This window comes from Balaenoptera physalus (assembly GCF_965194825.1).
Source record: "Balaenoptera physalus genome assembly, chromosome: 9".
NCBI classification, from domain to species: Eukaryota; Metazoa; Chordata; class Mammalia; order Artiodactyla; family Balaenopteridae; genus Balaenoptera; species Balaenoptera physalus.
Genome location: NC_138888.1, coordinates 2,493,637 through 2,513,975, shown reverse-complemented (window position 1 = coordinate 2,513,975; position 20,339 = coordinate 2,493,637). Strand labels below are relative to the sequence as shown.

The 20,339-nt window shown below is 47.7% G+C and overlaps 1 protein-coding gene across 1 annotated transcript in view; it reads right to left on the bottom strand.

The window, feature by feature from the left end:
* RPS6KA2 (ribosomal protein S6 kinase A2) overlaps positions 1-20,339 on the bottom strand; it is a 372,586-nt gene that overhangs the window by 347,454 nt on the left and 4,793 nt on the right. The gene's annotated exons all lie outside the window — the stretch shown is intronic.

Here is a 20,339-nt window from a genome sequence, read left to right as displayed (position 1 = left end):
ATATGTTTATGTCTGTAATCTAAAAATTGATCGGAAGGTTTCTGTTTCTTCTGAAGAAACAGAAAAGTAGTAATAGCTGTTGACTATTTCCACATCTTTGTTACGTTTAGAATGTTCAATTCTATCGTATACAATCAACCCAAAGAGCAGTTAGTTGTCCAGCCCCTACCGTGTCCCAGGCAGGGTGCTAACACCATGGGGAACGCGAGCCCACGTCCTCAGAAAGGAAGGTCAAGGATTTGAGTCAGGGGTGCACGATTCAAGGAGGACTCTGCCACCCTCCTGCATGCAGAGAACTCTGATTGGCTCTTAACAAAAGCTTAGTAGGGAAATCACTTTCCTTGGAGATTGCCAGAAAAGTGTTCCACCCATGCACTTTTCTACAAGGTATAAAGTTGCCCCTAAATTAAGCTGGAGAAATCACAGGCTCCACCTTGTACCACATGCCTTGTCTCCCATGAAACTGTTCACTGACCTCTGTTTTGCCGTATATTCTCAGATTATATCTATAGATACTATATGAGGGATTATAGAAAATTCAATGCTATATTCATTGTGGGGATTTATTTCCGAGAGTGATGTCCACTGCCTTATACGGGATACCCTTGATGCGCACATAACGGAAGAATTAACCTCAGACCATAGCTCTAAGAAAGGCTATATTCTTGGTTACTCCTGTGTTTTAATGTGTAGATGCTGTGAATTGCATAACTGATAATGTTTCCCTTTTTGCCTCAACCTCCAGGAAGCTCAGAGTTAAATTCTAAGCCCTCCTTTAACAGTTGGGAGGATGGGATGGTACATATTTATCTCTTGTTTCACTCTCTGCCTTCATTTTCCCCATCACCTTGATCTGGTTTTTAGTTTCAGGCTATTGTGTTGGGAGCATCGTTAATGAGGTGGGTCAGATCCCTCTTGGCATGTAGGTTAGATACAAACGTATTTAAGAACCACACAGATGCCTATATTCCATGGAAGAGATGTCATGCTGCAAGTCTACCTCACAGAATTTGGTACCACGAACCACGGACACACGCTGGATGGAAAACATAAAACCCCACGGATAAAACCTCACGATGGAGAACATCAGCACCCGGAGCCAGTGTGCGATGCCCGTGCTCACCCCGTCCTGGTCCAGCCTTAGCCCATCCTGTTGCCAGTGGTGACTCCTCTGATGGCCACAGGATGTGGGAGCAGAATCTGCGCCCAACAGCCAGAATGGCATGTAAGGCGACTCCCACCAGCCTGCCCTTCTGGCCCTTCCTCCTGGACTCCACACCCCAACCTTCGCGCCGGGACAGAATTCAAGCAAGATGCTGCCGTAGCACAGTCCCCAGGGCGACATGACAAGCCATCTAGAGTCACCCCATACCCTGCTTTTCCCCTGACTCCTTCTTCCAGAATTCTTTTTGCATTTACTATTTCCATGGTAGAAGTGGAGAAAGTGCTTTGCTCATGAGAATCAGTTTATCACAAAAAAACCTTACGAAGGCCAGAGACAAAAATGTTCAACGTATCTTAAAAACTGACATTGCTGATTCAACAAATGGTGTTGGAGAAACAAGATATCCACACGCTAAAGAAAGAAGCCGTACCTTACACCATATACAAAAATTGACTCAAAATAGATCAAAGACCTAAACATAAAACCTAAAACTATAAACTTCTAAAGAAGAAAACAGGGAAAAGCTTCATGGCATGAGATTTGGCAATGACTTCTTGGATATGACACCAAAAGAACAGCAACAAAGAAAAAATAGACGCATTGGACCACATCGAAATTTAAAACTTCTGAGTATCAAAGGACACAATCAACAGTGAAAAGGCAACCCAGGGAATGGGAGAGAATATTTGCAGATTACATACCAGATAAGAGGCTGATCCCCAGAATGTTAAATAATTCTTACAACTCAACAATAACAAAAATTCCTGTTAAAAAAATGGACAGAGGACTGAAATAGACATTTCTCCAAAAATGATATACAAAGGGTCAATAAGCACATGAAAAGATGGTTAACATCACCAATCACTGCAGAAATGAAAATCAAACCCCAATGAGATATCACCTCACAGCCAGTAGGATGCCTACCGTAAAGAAAAAAACAAACAGAAAATAGCAAATGTTGGCAAGGATGTGGAGAAATTAGAACACTTGTGCATTGGTGCTGGAAACGTAAAATAGTGCAACTGTTGTGAAAACCCGTATGGAGTTTCCTCAAAAAACTAAAAATATAATTATCAGATGGTACAGTAATTCTACTTCTGGTTATAGACACAAAATAAGTGAAAGCAGAGATTCAAACAAATGTTTGTGTACCCATGTTCACAGCAGCATTATTCACAAGAGCCAAAAGACAGAAGCAGCCCAATCTGTCGATAGATTAATAGATAAACAAAATGTGGTATATACATACAATGGAATATTATTCAGCCTTAAAAAGGAAGAAAGTTCTGACACCTGCTACGACATGGATGAACTTAGAGGACATGACGCTCAGTGAAATAGGCCGGTCACAAAAGGACAAAAACTGTCTGATTCCACTTACACAAGTGGGCGAGATCATGGAGACAGTAAAATAATGTCTATTTCTTGTCGGGGAGGGAGTGACAGAAGAGGGGATGGAGAGTTATTGTTTAATGGGTACAGAGTTTCAGTTTTGCAAAATAAAGAAATCTTGCATGGTTGGTGGTGATGATTGCACAACAGTGCAAATGTACTTAACGCCACTAAACTGTACACTTTAAAATGGTTAAGATGGTAAATCTTACGTGTATTTTACCACAATTTTAAAACTATCCCCCCAAAAGAATGACATCATTGATCCAAAGTATGAAGCATCTCTCTCAATACATGCACAAGAAATAATATATACCAAGTTCGTGGACATCTTTCTGCAAGGCAAGTGAAATAAGGAGTGTTGTCCTAGAGGTGCAGTTCCGTAAGTTCACACCAGTCTGCATTCCCACAGGTGTGCTTTTCATCCACCTAGTACCTGCTCTCTCAGTTCTAGATCCTGAAAGCAGGTCTGGAGTTGGCGTTGCTGCCTTACCTCCCTTCTCCAGGCCTGGGGTGGGATCCCAGACCCATGGGCTTCCATCCTAACTTCTGCGCCAAATTTTAATATCTTTCATTTGATATTTTCGGTATTTTTTCTACTTTCCCCTTCCCTTCTACACTAGAAACGTTTCCCACACTCTTTCCATCTCGCTAGAGCCCTGACCACTAAATGCGCATGGCCAGATCCTCTCTCGTCTTTGGAGCTGGACCATGCCATGCAGTAGGGGTGTTAACGTGTATAAGGAAAGGCCTCCCTGAAACCATGGAATCACCAGGTGCCTGACTGCAGACTGGGAGGTGCTCCCCAGATCGCCAACCCCACGCCTGCAGGATGGGAGCACACACCCCTCCAGCTGCTGGGGGCACTAACACCTTCCAGGGAATTGCCTTCAGCTCAGAGAAACCCCTTCACCCAAATCTCACCCCGTTCCTGGGGTTTCCCACATCCAGGGATGGTGTGCAATGACCTGGTCCCTCCCTCCTATTAGGATTGGTGAAGCCCATGCTGTGACTGCACATGTGTGTACAACCTCTCCCTCTGCCCAATCTTTCCCTTTATCCCCACAAGTGGGGACCCAGAGAACACTCCTGTGAAACTTACTGGAAGGCAGGTGTTCATCTCAGAGTCTGAGTTCCAGGCAGCCGAGACCAGAGGCCCTGTCAGAGATCATTCCCTCAGGACCTTCCTCGACCCTGGAGATCGTGATCACAGAGCTTCCCTGAAGAAGCAAGTGGACTCTCTAGGGCCGGCCAGGAGAAGCGATAAATACCCCTCCCACTCAAATTTACCCTTAAACCTCTTTGCGTGTTTCTATACAACCATCACACCTCCCCTTCCCTCTGCCAAAAGAAAAGGGATCAACTCTACGCACAATGAAAACAAAGCCCTTGAGCTGACTCTCTTGTCCTTCTCTGCACCTCTTGACAGGGGTGGCCCTCCTACGGAAGAGGTTTCACCCTTCCCCGCGGGAGTTCCCTTAGGACACACATTCTCTTTCTTCTTTCCCTGCAATGTTCATTCTCATCTTCCCTGTGCCTAGTCAAGTAGCTAAAGACTATACAGAGAAATTCTAAAACTGAGAATGGCAATGTCAACAGCAAGTATTTCAAACAAATTATATTCCACCATACATACATATAATCACATAATTATGTGATTACCTATGGATAGGTAGGTAGATAATAGATTGATACATAGACAGATAAATGGATGGATGGATGGACAGATACACAAATGATAGATAGATAATAGATGCATAGATAGATAATGGATGGATAGATAAATAATAGGTGGATGGATAAATAGATAAATAGATATCAGTACACAGACAATAGGTGGATGGATAGATAAATAATGGATGGATGGATAGATAGATAATAGATAAATGCATAGATGGATAATGGATGGATAAATAATAGATGGATGGATGGATAGACAGACAGACAGATGGACAGACAGACAGGAAATGTGTACACAGTAATGGGTGGGACGCGTCGTATAACAGAGGTGGAATATAAGACGCATACCCGATTCCTGGTTTGGCTTTGAGAGAGACTTGGGAATACTTTTAATGATTAAAGGAAAGAGAATACGCAGGAAGAAAATAGTGGTGATGGCATTTGCAAGCCTAGAGAAGACAGGAAGAAGAGGGGTCACAAGGAGGCAGATTTGGACACGCTGAGCATGAAGCTGGGGCATCACCCAGCGGAGCTGGAGTAGAAACCTAGACTGCTGATGCCTATCTGCAATCACTCAAACTTGCAGAAGCCAAGCCAGGATCTGAATTCAGTTCGAATCCAGTTCTGACAGGCCCTAGAGTCTAGGCCTGGAACCCTGGGCAATTCTGCCCCTTGTCCGCCACCACTGCTCCTAGAGACAGTAACACAACACACAGGAAACAACCAGCTCCTAAAAGTAATAAATAGCAGAAAAGTGGGAATCACATTGGTGTTTCCTCTGTTAGGTCAACTCAAGAGAAACTAGTTTCACCTTGAAAACAAATTTTTTCTGAACTTCAGAAAGTCTCAAAAAGTGTGCCAGGAAAATTGAAATGTCCCACCATTTCAACATTAAAAAATGTATAGGAACCAGAAAATTGACAGATGCGTTACTAAACTTTTGTCTTTGAATGTTCACTGTCATTAATTTGAATTAAGTGGAAAAACAAACAGCGTGAATTAATAAAAACCATGACTGATGCATAATAGTTTCTAAATGAACCTTTATTACTTTCAAGCCCTCATAATTAAAGGAAGTAAATTCTGGGAAAGCATTGTTCAGCCAAAGCTTTGTTCACGATGCCTTTAAGAGCAGAATTTTATGATTTTCACATTAAAATCTCTCATTGTAAGCAGATCTTGCCAATGTATTTGAAAACAGCATGCTCCCTTAGGTAAGAGCAATTTAATTTGCCTAATTAAGATGCAAGCTTTTTCTTCCATGACAACGTCAATAATCTTAGCATGAACATTTACTGAGGGCTTACTGTACGCAGGCCGTTAGCCAAGCACTTGCACAGTATTGCCTCATTCAATCCTCAAAACATGAAGTGAATACAAATGTTATCCTCACTCACTCATGATGAAACTGAAGCACAGAGAGGGTCACACAGCTGAGAAGGTATGAAATAGGTCCACAGCCAGGTGATCTGAGAGACCATTCTTAATCAACAAAGGGAAGAGTCAGGAGCAGCACAGATTCACCCGTCCGCAATCCGTACTGATGAGGGCCTCGTGAGTGGAGTTTATGGCTGCAAGTGTGGACTTTTCCTTTATTACATAATCTTTCAAACTGTAGCTCCCCAGAGTTTATACATTTTTAAAGTAAGGTTTATTGAAATATAATTTGTCTACAGAACAATTCACTTCCTTTAAGTGTGCAAGTCAATGAATTTTGACAAATTCATCTGGTCATGTAACCATCATGACAATCAAGATATCGAACATGTCCCTCAGCCTAAAATCTCGCTCATGTCCCTCTGGGGTCAATTCCCTTCTGCAGTCCACATTCTCTGGAATCCACTGATCTAATTTCTGTCCCGGGCTTCCCTGGTGGCACAGTGGTTGAGAATCTGCCTGCCAATGCAGGGGACACGGGTTCGAGCCCTGGTCTGGGAAGATCCCACATGCCGCGGAGCAACTGGGCCCGTGAGCCACAACTACTGAGCCTGCGCGTCTGGAGCCTGCGCTCCGCAACAAGAGAGGCCACGATAATGAGAGGCCCGCGCACCGCGATGAAGAGTGGCCCCCGCTTGCCACAACTGGAGAAAGCCCTCGCACAGAAACGAAGACCCAACACAGCCATAAATAAATAAATAATAAATAAAATTAAACTTAATTTCTGTCCCTATATAACGGAATCCTATAGTGCACTGTCTTTGGGGTCTGGCTTCTCTCACTGGCATAATAACTGAGATGCAGCCACGTTGCTGCATGTTCTTTTCAGTTCTTCCTTTTTTTTTTTTTTTTTTTGCTGAGAAATAGCCCCTTTGTAGAGATGTGACACAATTTGTTCATCCATTCACAAGTTGGTGGACATTTGAACTAGTTCCAGCTTTTTGTTATTATGAGTAAAACTCCTGTAAATGTTCACATATAAGTACTCGATTTTATTTTTCTTGAGTAAATACCTAAGGGCGGAACCGTTGGCTCATATGGTAAGTGTATGTTTACTTTATGAGAAACTGCCAACTGTGTTCTGAAGTGCTGTACCATTTTGCATTCCCACCCACAGTGTACGAGAGTTCCAGTTGCTCCACAGCTTTTCAAGAACTTGATGTTGTTGGACTTTTCATTTTACTATGTTTGAGGTGGTACCTCACTGTGGTTTTGCATTTTCCCAAGTGACTAAGGATGTTGAGCATCTTTTCATGTACTCATTTGCCATTCTTAGATCTTCACTGTTAGAATATCTGTTCCAATAGTTTGCCAGTTTTTACTGGGTGTTTGTCTTCTTATTTCTAGTTTTAAGAGTTCCTTATGTAATCTGGATATAAGTCCTTTATCAGTTACATGTTTTGAAAATATTTTCTCCTAGTCTGTGGCCAGTCTTTTAATTTTTCTGATGTGTCTTTTCAAGGACAGAAATCTAGTTTTTTAGAAGTCATATTTATTTCTTCTTTTATATTTCATCCTTTTTGTGTCCTACGCCCTCCCAGTGTCTTAGGCTTTTGCATCACATGCCAGGTAGGGGTTTGTGCTGTGCATACTGAGGGGCTCCCTCAAGTCAGGCCCTGACTTTACACCACATACCTCCAGTGAAGGCCCACGGAGAGAACATGTGAGGGAGGGTGGGATCCCGTACCTGGGGTCCCTGGATTCTAGGCTGGTGCATGAGCCCACACTCGGCTGTCTTCTTTTCACCCACTTTCATGGTGGCCGTATCTTCTACCTGTTCTCTGCCCAGGAGAAACAGATCATGCCCCAGCCCTCCTTGCAGGGGCTTGTCATCCTTTAGGGTGAAGTTCACCTGGTTGCCCTGCTCTCTGATGGGCTCAAGGAAAGTTATAACTTTGTAGGTTACCTGGTTTTTTCTCATTGTTGACAATGTTCTCTATGTTTTTCTACATCCTAAGCAGAACCAGAACACCAGAGCATTTTGTTGTTAATTGTTTGCTTGCTTGATTTTACCGATAACCTATCCAAGTGTTTTCCCCCTCAGAATTAAATAAAGCTTTCATGTGAGAAATGACAGTCAAGAAGAAGAATTTGTCCTAATCCACAATTAGCTTAAGAGCTAGTTCTTACTCCTGCTTCCAAGGCACACAAAACCAGCGCTGACTCTGCATGAGCAAGAACTCATTGGCAAAGGCTCCAGGTCACAAACCCCAAATCCCCGCGTGGCAGACACAGAATGCCTGAGTCGTGGGCTGGGCACCCCCATCCTTAAAAGCCTTGTAGGAGGAGGAGGTCAGCAGCTAATGCTCTCGGTTAACATTAACAGCTAGAAATCAATGCTCTGTCCAACAGAGGTACAATTTAGCTAAACTGATTTTTTTCAAGGAAGTAAAATGACATGGAGAGAAGGGTGGGTAGCTTTTAACTTATAAAGTGAAGTGCTTTTGACCTTCCTAATTCAGTGGTTTTGGCGAAGGCAGAATGAAAGCATCAACCTCTCAGTCACGATGGGCATTGTGCTTATGCAGGAAAACATTCTTACTTTTGAGAGAGGCATATTGAAATATTTAGGAGTGAAACGTATGGTTTACACACTTCACCTAAAAATACTTAAGCAAAAAATATTCACCAAAAAATTAACCAAAAAACTCAACAAAAATGTTACCTAGTCCACATTCAAAATCATCCAGTTGTCCCGAGAAATATGTTTTAGAGTTGGTTTCTTCACATCAGGACCCAAGCTAGACGTGTGCACTGCATCTTGTTGTTATGTCCCTTATGGCTGTAGACACACAGAAGCCCTTCCCTAGCCTTCTGTTTCAGAAGTGGGAGGAGACCAGGCCAGCTGTCCCACTGGTGGTACCACCATGGTGGGCAGAATAATGGCACCCAAAGACCTCCACAAGGTAAGCCCCAGAGCTGTGAGGTGCGACCTTCCATAGCAAAGGGGACTCTGAAGATGTGTTTAAGTTAAGGACCCTGAGATGGGGTGATTACCCTGGATTATATGAACGGTTTAACATCATCACAAGGATCTTCATAGGAGGCAGCTGGAGGTCAGATCAGAGAATGAGAAGTGATGCCATTGCTAAAGGGGCAACAAACCAAGGACTTCAGGCACCTTCTGAGGCTAGAAAAGCAAGGAAATGGATTCTGGAAATGGAACACAGCCCTGCTAACACCTAGATTTTAGGACTTCTGAGCTCTGGAACTGCAAGATAATAAATCCATGTTGTTTTAAGCCACTAATGTTGTGGTCATTTGTTACAGCAGCAATCAGAAACTAATACAACCACCAGCCTGAGCGATCTGAGTGCTAAGTCACAGTGTTCTTTCACTTGTTTCTTTCTTCTTTTTTCCCTGTAACTTGGAAGTTATGTTTAAAGTACCTTTCTGAACATAGGCAGAATACTCTTTGACATAAATCACAGCAAGATCCTTTTTGACCCACATCCTAGAGAAATGGAAATAAAAACAAAAATAAACAAATGGGACCTAATGAAACTTGAAAGCTTTTGCACAACAAAGGAAACCATAAACAAGACGAAAAGACAACCCTCAGAATGGGAGAAAAAATTTGCAAACGAAGCAACTGACAAAGGATTAATCTCCAAAATATACAAGCAGCTCAATATCAAAACACAAACAACCCAATCCAAAAATGGGCAGAAGACCTAAATAGACATTTCTCCAAAGATATACAGATGGCCAACAAACACATGAAAGAATGCTCAACATCACTAATCATTAGAGAAGTGCAAATCAAAACTACAATGAGGTATCACCTCACACTGGTCAGAATGGCCATCATCAAAAAATCTACAAACAATAAATGCCGGAGAGGGTGTGGAGAAAAGGGAACCCTCTTTCACTGCTGGTGGGAATGTACATTGAGACAGTCACTATGGAGAACAGTATGGAGGTTCCTTAAAAAACTAAAAATAGAACTACCATACGACCCAGCAATCCCACTACTGGGCATATGCCCTGAGAAAACCATAATTCAAAAAGAGTCATGTACCAAAATGCTCATTGCAGCTCTATTTACAATAGCCAGGACATGGAAGCAACCTAAATGTCCATCGACAGATGAATGGATAAAGAAGATGTGGCACATATATACAATGGAATATTACTCAGCCATAAAAAGAAACAAAATTGAGTTATTTGTAGTGAGGTGGATGGACCTAGAGACTGTCATACAGAGTGAAGTAAGTCAGAAAGAGAAAAACAAATACCGTACGCTAACACATATACATGGAATCAAAAAAAAAAAAATTGGTTCTGAAGAACCTAAGGGCAGGACAGGAATAAAGGCGCAGACATAGAGAACAGACTTGAGGACACGGGGAGGGGGAAGGGTATGCTGGGACGAAGTGAGAGAGTGGCCTGGACATATATACACTACCAAATGTAAAATAGATAGCTAGTGGGAAGCAGCCGCATAGCACAGGGAGATCAGCTCGGTGCTTTGTGACCACCTAGAGGGGTGAGATAGGGAGGGTGGGAGGGAGGGAGACGCAAGAGGGGGGAGATATGGGGATATAGGTATACATATAGCTGATTTACCCTGTTATAAAGCAGAAACTAAGACACCATTGTAAAGCAATTATACTCCAGTAAAGATATTAAAAAAAATAAACAAATAAAATAAAGTACCTTTCTGCATCATTTTATGAATTTATCACTGTATACTTTGTACCATAGTTATCACTTCTCCTACACAACAAACTCCCTGAAACCAGTGGACGTGTGTCATTCATCACCGGGTCTTCTAAATTGCCTTTTACAGGATAGATGCTGAAGAAATATTTCTTAGATAAATAAGTGGATAAATGTTTACTATTCCTAGAGTAACTTTTAAGAAAATAAAAGAAGATGGAGTAAGGAGGAATGGGGAAATACACCAATATCTGAGAGTTTAGTTACTTTACATTTATTTTCTAAATGTAAACTAAACTGTCTTACTTCTCATCTTAGAACGGAGACTTTTGAGTTTACCAGTTTAAAAACAAATGCCAGGGGCTTCCCTGGTGGCGCAGTGGTTGAGAGTCTGCCTGCCAATGCAGGGGACACGGGTTCGAGCCCTGGTCTGGGAAGATCCCACATGCCGCGGAGCAACTGGGCCCGTGAGCCACAACTACTGAGCCTGCGCGTCTGGAGCCTGTGCTCCGCAACAAGAGAGGCCGTGATAGTGAGAGGCCCGCGCACCGCGATGAAGAGTGGTCCCCGCTCGCCGCAGCTAGAGAAAGCCCTCGCACAGAAACGAAGACCCAACACAGCCAAAAATTAATTAATTAATTACTTAACTTAAAAAAAAAAAAAAAAAAAGAATGCCATCCCAGTGTAACACAAGTGTCCTTATAAGAGGGAGGCAGAAGGTCACAGTCAGAGCGAGGAAGCAGGAGTCAGAGAGGAGAGACGGTGCTTGGCTCGTGGCTCTGCAGATAGAGGAAGAGCCACCAGCCAAGAAGTGTGGGCGCCTGAGAAGTGGGAGGAGACATGGAAACGGATTCTCCCCGCAGTTTCCACAAGGAACACATGTCTGCCAGCAGGTTGATTACGGCCCCATGTAAGTGACGGTGGATGTCTGCGCTCCAGAACTGTGAGATTAAAAGTTTGTGTTGTTGTTGTTTTTTTAATAATTTTTTTTTTTAATTTATTTTTGGCTGCATTGTGTCTTCGTTGCTGTGTGCAGGCTTTCTCTAGTTGCGGCGAGCGGGGGCTACTCTTCGTTGCAGTGCACGGGCTTCTCATTGTGGTGGCTTCTCTTGTTGCGGAGCATGGGCTGTAGGCACGCGGGCTTCAGTAGTTGTGGCTTGTGGGCTCAGTAGTTGTGGCTCGCGGGCTCAGTAGGTGTGGCTCGCGGGCTCTAGAGCACAGGCTCAGTAGTTGTGGCGCACGGGCTTAGTTGCTCCGTGGCGTGTGGGATCTTCCTGGACCAGGGCTCGAACCCGTGTCCCCTGCATTGGCAGGCAGATTCTTAACCACTGCGCCTCCAGGGAAGTCCCAGTTTGTGTTGTTTAAAACTGGTAATAATTAAAATAGAGAAGGACAAAAACCTACCTCCCCAGGAGATCATCAGCTGAACCACTGAATAAAATTAGTATTAGTCATATATTTAGCAAAATATCTGTGACATAGCAATAAAAGTAGACACTAACAACAACAACAAAAAAGTAGATGCCACAATGCCACTTGCTTGGAGAAAAAAGGACTTGAAAGCCAATGACAGATAGTGTTCTCGCCGATTGCCCCAGGCGGCTTCTTTGCTCCTAGAAGTGCCTTCTCTGAGTACCGTGCCCTTGTTCTGAGGGTCTGGTGTCACCATTAGAATTCAGAGTGTGGTCCGAGGCCCAGAAGAGCCTCATCCCTGGGAAGGAAGCCAATTAGAAATGCAGACTCTCAGGCACACCGAGGCCCACTGATGCAGACGTGCAGCTTCGTCAACATCTGCAGGGGGTTCTTGAGCTCGGCAAACAGGACCCGACGCCCACAGAGGGTCCGCACCTCTGGGGAGCTGGATGGCTTCCTCCCCCTCACCCCTCCTCTCAGCCTGGGCCCAGCTGACCCTCTGTGGGGCAGCCCAGGCCCGAAAACCACAGGAAGCTTGCCTGGCACAGCCTGTGCCAGGGCTGGGCAAATGGTGGTGGGGGGTGGCTTCCAAAGTGCCACCAAAAGCCAACAGTAACGCTAAGGGACGGGACGTCACCTCCTCATCAGTTTCATCGGCAGCGCTCCGGACACGGAACCGCACACGTGTTCTAATTTCTGCAGTGGCCACTGCGAGGCAGGGGTCTCAAGTCAGGACTCCCAGCCACCGAGGGCAGAAGACAAGCGAGTCAGGTGTCAGGAAAGCTGCAGAAGACACAGCCTTTCAAGGTTACAGGAAGAAAGGTGACGGGACAAGAATGGAACCTAACTGCAGAGCAAGAAAACAGAAATGAAAAGGTGTGAGGCTGCAGCTCCTACAGGTGTGTAAGAGGACAACGCGGGGACTGCACCTGGGCCCCCAGAGACACACGGCGGCCGGGTCAGAAAAGGACCCGCTCGTCGGGCTCCCTGGCTGAGAAAAGGCGAGAGGGTGTCCACGGCACAGTGATGGGACCTGTGTCGTGCTCCTCCCTTTCACCGGTGTCAGTGTGACAGCCAGCTGACTACCCTCTAAACGGGGCAAGGACTGGCCAGGGTAGGGGTCGTGCAGGTAGAGGACAGGGGTCTCATGCACAACCACCGCCAAGTGTTCTCTGGTCCCAAACTGGGCGCCCCCAGCACCGGGAGCTCGGGGTGGCCCAAGTCTCGGGTGCCCGCCTGTGCTCCGGTGCCCTTGGACAAGCCTCAGACGTGACCCAGCCTCTGCTGCGTGAAAGCGTGCGCCGGGCAGAGCGCAGCAGACGGGGACTCGGCACACGGCCCGGCGGGGGCGGGAGAGTCAGAGGGGGCCGCAGAAACCCCGTCCGTGGACACTCACGGGTTTACTTCACGCCCGGAAAAGCAGGGTCTCTGGCCAAGACTTTTGAGACCTGGACCCAGGAGACCAACCAAACTGAGTGTCCCAAGTGTCATATTTGTTATGGGTTGAACTCTGTCCCCAGAAGATCTGTCAAAGCCCGAAGCCCCAGCGCCTCAGAATGTGCCCTCATTTGGAAACAGGGTCTCTGCGGATGTAATCAGTTAGGAGGAGAGTCATCAGGGTGGGGCCTGCTGTGATACGACCGGTGTCCTCATCAGAACACGGCCAGGTGAACCACACAGGGAGAGGCCACGGGAAGACAGAGGCAGAGACCCCTGATGTGTCCACACGTCAAGGAGCCCAAGGACCGCGGCAGCCACAGAGGCCCGGGGCAGAGGCCTGGGGCGAATTCGCCCTCACGGCCTCGGAAGGAACCAACCTGCTGACACCCTGATCTGACCTCCAGCCTCCAGAACAGCAAGGGAACGGACTGCTGTTGTCTAAGCTGCCCCGTCCGTGGAACTTCCTTCTGCAGCCCAGGAAGGGATCCAGTATCGCAGCCAGAAGAGGCCCAGCAGCAACGCGGCGACACCTCGGGACTCGGCACCCGACACCACCGCCCCTCGCCGGGACCCTGCGGCAGCCTCCTAACCGGTCTCCCTGCCTTCACTCTTTCCCCACGAACTCCCTGCTTCCTCACCCAACAACCAGAGTGACTGTGCTTTAAGAAAATCTACGCGATCACACCATTTTCCTGCCCAGGAGTCGCCAGTGGCTTCCCAGAAAAATCAGAATAAAATCCGAAGACCTGCTGGGTCTCCGCATCCCTTCACAGGGCCTTCGTCTCTTCCCTCAGCTCCCGCCAGCCTGGGCCTGCTGCAGGCAGGGGCTGCTCTGTTCCCCCCCCAGCTGCCCTGAGGCTCCCTCTGCCTTGAACCATCTTCCCCCAGGTTTGGGGGGTTGGTCTCTTCCATCGTTTAAGTCCCAACCTAAACTCCACCTGCTGGGTGAGGCCTTCCCTAACCACTGCTCTGCTAATCCGGCCCCAGCCCAAATCACTCTCGGTTTCCCTGCTTTCTCCCTCCATAGCCCTCACTGCTACACGGAATGATCTTACTAGTTAGTTGTTTACTTGCAAGAACACTAAGATGTAAGGTGCGTGGTGCGGAGACTCTAGCTGGCCTCATTTATCTGAATCACTGAGTCGCAGAAGCCCATCACTCAGTAGACATTTGCTGAAAGAATTAAGAAGAGGCGGCAGAGGAAGGACGGGGGCGGGGGAGGGAGAACTGGCCTGAGCCAGATGTACAGCTGCGGGCCGTGAGGCCCAAGGCGACCTGCCACACCCACCGGGATACACCTGGGGAAGGATGACACGAATCTCCCTCTCGGTGCGTTTATCCTTTATTTAAAAACAGGCACTTATGTGTCTGAGTCCTCAAATCGGGACTTGGAATCCTTCTTTTGTCTTCTCCGTACATGTTACATGCGGTTGCTCCGTTCATTCTACCTGAGACGGAAGGTGAGAACTGACTTAGGGATGGAGGAGCCGGCCCCCCCCCCCCGGTGGTGCCCCCAAAGGTGCCCGGAGAAGGGAGCAGTCGGGGAGGGGCCTGCTGCAACGAGCCAGGCACTCGCTCAGTGTGCACTTGGCACTGTGGGCTGTTTTGGTGCCACATCGCGGAAAAAACTGTTTGAATGATTCCCTAGAGATTTTTATGACTCACATAAATTGCAGAGTCTGTGTCTCCACGCCCAGCTCCCAGCTGCATCTGTGTTACAAGAGCAAGGGTTTTGGGGGGTTGTTTTACTTCTTATTACTTCAAAATATCTGAAGGGTAAGAAACTACACAATTTTCTATCTCATACTTTGAATCTTACCCACACATGTACAGCATTATTATGGAGAAAAATCCCCTCTCTCTCTCTTTCTCTCTCTCTCTCTCTCTATATATATATATATCCTCTCTTACCATAATTATTCAAATGATCCATTTGATGTTAATAAAGTCTAAGAAACTTTTGTGATTCTAGTAAGTCAATAATGTATCCCACCCATGACAAAGACACCGGCCAAAACAGCAGGGGTGGGGTGTGTAATCTTTCAACAGCACCTCCAGCTCAAGCTCCCCTGTTTTTCATACACATAAAAGAAGATCAAGTTGTCTATTTTCCCAATTTGAAGGGAGAAGGAGAGAGAATTTTGAAAAGAGCGAAGGGGAGAGAAGCAGAGCGGCACCGCGGGGTCGGTGGGCTCCACGCGGCCACTGGAAACAGACGGGGCTACAGCAACGCTGCATCTGAGCCCCCGGGGGCACGGGGCAGGGTCCCCGAGGCACCTGTAATGTTGTTTTAAACCCAGAGGAGAGGACAGAGCATAGCCTTTGACCCCAGGCCCTGATTCCATTAGCCAACAATCCACCACCTAACGTCAGGTATCTTGAGGGCAATCAGAGATTTTAGGAAGAGAAAATAAGTCAGTAGAAAAAGCTTTGCTTTGAAGTCCCCTTTTCGTTGGTTCTCTGCTATAATTAGCAAATTACATCATTTTTGACGCCTCAATTTCACCACCTGAAAAATAGGGAGAGTAACAGACCTCCCCCTTCCAGGTCTCCGAGTCTGGGAAGATGGAAGAGGATATAAATCAGATACATTAAAAGCAGGGTTCGTACAAAGCATCTCTGCAGGCAGAGGTGCATGGTCATTCCTATGAGGGTGCAAACGCAGAAGGCCCTAAAAGACACCCAAACTTGATCCCAGGCCTTCCTCCCAGCCACTGCTATGCACTAAATTGCAGGGAAAGGGCAGCTTTGACTAGCGCTTCTGCTTCATGATTTGGCAACCATCTCAACACAGGAGGTTGCTCTTGGCCGTGACAGGGTGGGCACCTCTTCCCGGCGAGACCACCCGTGAAGCCACCGTGCTGGCAGGGAAAGCCCCGCCCCCCAGGGCTGTCAGGAAGACGCAGGCCGCTGGCTTGTTCACACGGGCGACAGCTGGTACCCAGTGAGCTGTGAGCAATTCGCTCTGCTCGCCCAGAGATGGGGCGGCGTTGCCTCCTCCCGCGCTGTCCTCAGGCAGCAGACAGCGTCCCACACGGGTGCCCAGGGTCTAGAGAAGGTTGCTGTTAGCACGGAGTAGTCCTTTTATGCTCAGAGAGAAAGCGCTCGGAAACGTGCTCCTGCTGACTTGGCTACAGAAGCAGAAAGACCAGGGTCGCAGACACCGAAAATAGCTGCAAGCCGGCTTCCTGCTTCCAACAGTGGTTACGGCGGACACTTAAGAGATGACGTGATAACCGAAAGGACCGATGTCTCCTGATGATAGAGCCAGACTTCTTGGCTCGTGCTGCTTCTTGCAAATAACCACCACTGACACATCAGATACGCTGTACCGATTTTCAGCCCCAAATCGTGCCTCTCCCTTCGTGTCTGCCCCCGTAAGTGCTAACGTTTGGTGAAGCCAACGTTCCGGTTACGGCCGTGCAGGGCATTGAAACGCCCACGGGAATCCCAGTGGCCCAGTTGCATTAGCCTTTCTCCACAATGCTCTGTGTTGACACTGCTCGTCTCTAGACTTTCCGTGAGGATTACGGGGACGCCTGCCTTTTGCTGGGCAGAAAACAACACGGAACGCTCATGTAAACAGCGACATAGTCGACGTGCGTTTGCCGACCCCAGCCCCCAGAGACAGGTGGGTGCTGTGAAGGCACACTGACGGCAGGTAATAAGCAGGCTGGGAAGATCATCTATCCATCTCTTTTCAAACTCCCAACTATCTTCTTAAGCTGTAATTGCACTGCTTGTAATTGCTTAATTAGTTCTGAGGTTTCATTACTCTTCTTGTCTCATTTCTATGCAATCCAGTTTGGATTGTTTTTTCCGTCTTTCTTTTTTTTAAGGAGCAATGAAACTGTCTAGATTGCTGGGGCAGGACAGGTAAGAGGCAATCTGTTGGCATCTACAGGTGACCTGGGTGCAGGCGGCTCAGTCCTGACCTGGGCAAGAGCCTGCTGTTACCATGACTCAGGCCAAAGGGCTTTGAAAACACTCTTGGGCTATTCTCTCCTTCAAGCTTAAAGAGCCCCCCCAAATCTCGTCCCTGTCCTGCTCCTCGGCCCTCTTCCCCAGCAGAGAACCGCAGACGTCCAAGCTGCAGCTGCTCGGAAGTCAGGCGGCTGGCCATTGAAGGAGGTCACGCTGACAGACGCTTGGGAGTCACAGCACACCTGCCCGAGGAACTGCCCACTCGTCCCCTGACCCCTGAGAAGAGGGCAGGGGCCGGGCAGCCGGCACTCCATCTTCACGCATCCTCACTCGGCCCCGAGAGCTGCATCCGCCTCCCTCTTCCACACCCTCGGGGGCAGGTCTCTGTGCCAACCCCCCCCCCACCGCCGACAGCGCTCTCCTGCCAACCGATGGCTGGCAGCAGGACTGCCACCCCACCCCCGCTCCGTTCTGCCTCCGAGATGCCAGAATTTCTGCTATGAAAACCAAGGGTAGAATTTTAGGAGGAGAGGGAAACACCCCAGGAGTCACGAGGAAATAAGGTGAAACCACGATAATGTTGGAAACAGCTTCTCTGGACCTGGTCTCTAAGGTTGACCAGACAAGAAAATGGTCTTTGTTAATAAACAGACTCCTGAAATCTAAGCACTTTAGAAAATACATGCAACAAGTTCTAATGTTTTCCACAGGTTGTTCTGTGAAATCAGAAACTCGCCTAAAAATCCCCTATGTGTCTGAAATGCCTGGAGACGGAAGGTTGAAGGATGGAGCAAGGATGCGGGAGCTGCTGCTGATCGGTACTAAGGGGCTCAGCACCCCCACCTCTGCAACGTGGAAGCGGCCCGGAGCCACGGGCCGCGCGCTCCCCTGGGCTTGCTCTCCCCCTCCACACGGCACCCCGCCCCCACCTTCAAGATCAACGACGGGGCTCTTGTGCGCAGGGTCGGGAGGCTGCGGTCACCCCTGGACTAACCTTCCAGAGGCCTCCACTCTGCACCGCAGTGTCCCAGCCCACCGAGGCAGGTGCTTCTGCGTTAAACTTGAACTCTGTTCGGTGTCCTAATTTCCCAGCATCTCCACTGGCTTGGCTACGCACCACCTGCCAAAAGGAGCAGGGAAACAGGACCACAAGGCCCCACAGAGCAGGAGCTTCAGACTTGTTCTCTCTGCCTGGCCCCTTCCAGGAACCCCGCAAACAAGCAGCTGAGGGAATATTTCCTAATGGGATCTGCTGAGGCTGTTTTGTTTTGTTTTGTTTCCCAGAGTATAAAGGGTGATGGCCTCTGACGGGTCAAGTGAAATCATGCTGAGTCACCCCCCTGTGAATTTATGACACAAATCCCTGCACGACACGGACTCTCCGAGAGAGGAAGCCTTTCCCTCCGCAGAGGTGAGGAAAAGGTAAGTGGCAGGAACACGCAGCTTCTGACACCGACTCCTGTCTTATTTTCAATCTTTAGTCTTGACCTTCACCAGAGCTCTTTTTTCAGAGGTTGGACGGAGCTGTGGCATGAGATACAAGTGGACAAGGGTCACACGTGGAGATACTTATGCATAAAATATCCCAAATGTGTCCTATACTTTATATATATATATATATGTATTAATATACACACACACGTGTACGTGAAGAACACTGCACACGCAAGAAGCCATATCAGTTAAAGGTGCTACAAGGCTGGAATCATCACAGTCACCCCTGTTCATCTGTTCATACTTCCACACCAAGCACGAGGCTTTGCCCACAGGCTACCAATAAATATTCCTGATCGACTGAATGAATGAACACACTGTTGCTGAGGGGAATGATATTTTTCCCTAAATAAGACTTTTAGGTCATCGTACACGTTCAGACTGGCAAAAGGTGTGAGTGAAGCCTTTCACGCCCAGTTCAGTTGCCATGTGATTTCATTGATCTGAGCCACAAATCCTTCAGCTATAGATGCCTTGCAGAGCGCCACTCTGAAGGCTAAGGGGGACGTACAGGGGAAATCTGGCCCCAGTAAAATTTAGACAACCGCTCGGAACCCGCGGGTGACATTCACCCGCTGCTGGGCTGAAACCTGCAGCAGAGCTTTCAGCGTCATCTGTCAGAAGCAGCCGCCAACAGCTGGACACCCCGTGTCTTTCAGTTTTCCCACAAACTCTACGAATGCACCTACACATCAACGCTGTGTCCTGTAAAATACTCCTAAGATACTCTGCATTCATTAGGAGCCAAAGACATACTGACATTCTGTCATCCGGACTAGGTGACATGGGGAAACTGTAATCACTGCCTCTATCTCGTGTTCTGTTGTCAAAAATAACTTCAAGGGGGTCCGCTGATTTGACTGCCTTCCTGCGGTAAATTAACACCTACCTTCCCATCAAAAGTGTTAGGGATCAGATGACTTGAGACCAGGAGGTCTCAGGAAATCACTGCAGTCAATGAAGTAACAGACTCTGTTAGTTACTAAGCATGTCGAGGGGGTCCCGGTACACAGGCAATCGTGTCGCCAGTTTGATTACCACCATGAGCACCACGGAGCCTGCCTCTTGCAGCTGACAGCTAAAGGACCTCAGCAGTCTGTATGCAAGAGATACGCCGAAGGTTCCCCGGAAACCAGAGTCCCCACAAACACCAGAGGCAGGTGCAGTGTGGCTTGGATCCTCGGAGACCCTGGCCTGGGGCCTTGCTCATTTGCAGGGGGGCGTTCCTTCCTTACTTGCCCCTGCCCCTGGGCAGGTATGCAGTTGAATATCCATCTCTTCAAAAAAGCCAGGGGCTCACCTGTCTATTTACCCTTTGACCTCTGTGGAACTGGCAAAAGCAGGGCTACACCTACCAGCCAAACGTTGTCTTCACGAACGCAGGAAGGTGACTGCAAAGCCTGGAGCGCAGCTGGGCTCCACGCTCCCGGATCAGTGACAAAAGCACGGAAGGAAAGCAGCCAGCTAAGGATGAGGCAGCTTCTTGCTCTTCTTCTTTATTTAACCCACATAGTATGTCACGTGATCATAAGATCCAGGGGCACTGGGCTTAAAACGTGTGCGGTGTGGACGCGTCTGGATGGAAGTGACACGCTTTTTCAGCATCCCAGCAGACCGTTCGCAAAGCCAGCAGTGTCCACGGATCTGCCCCTCCCAGCCCACCAGACCTCCCTCGCCAGCCATTTTTAAAAGGCCACAGAGTTGCACAACTTTACAACCGTTACGGTTCCGA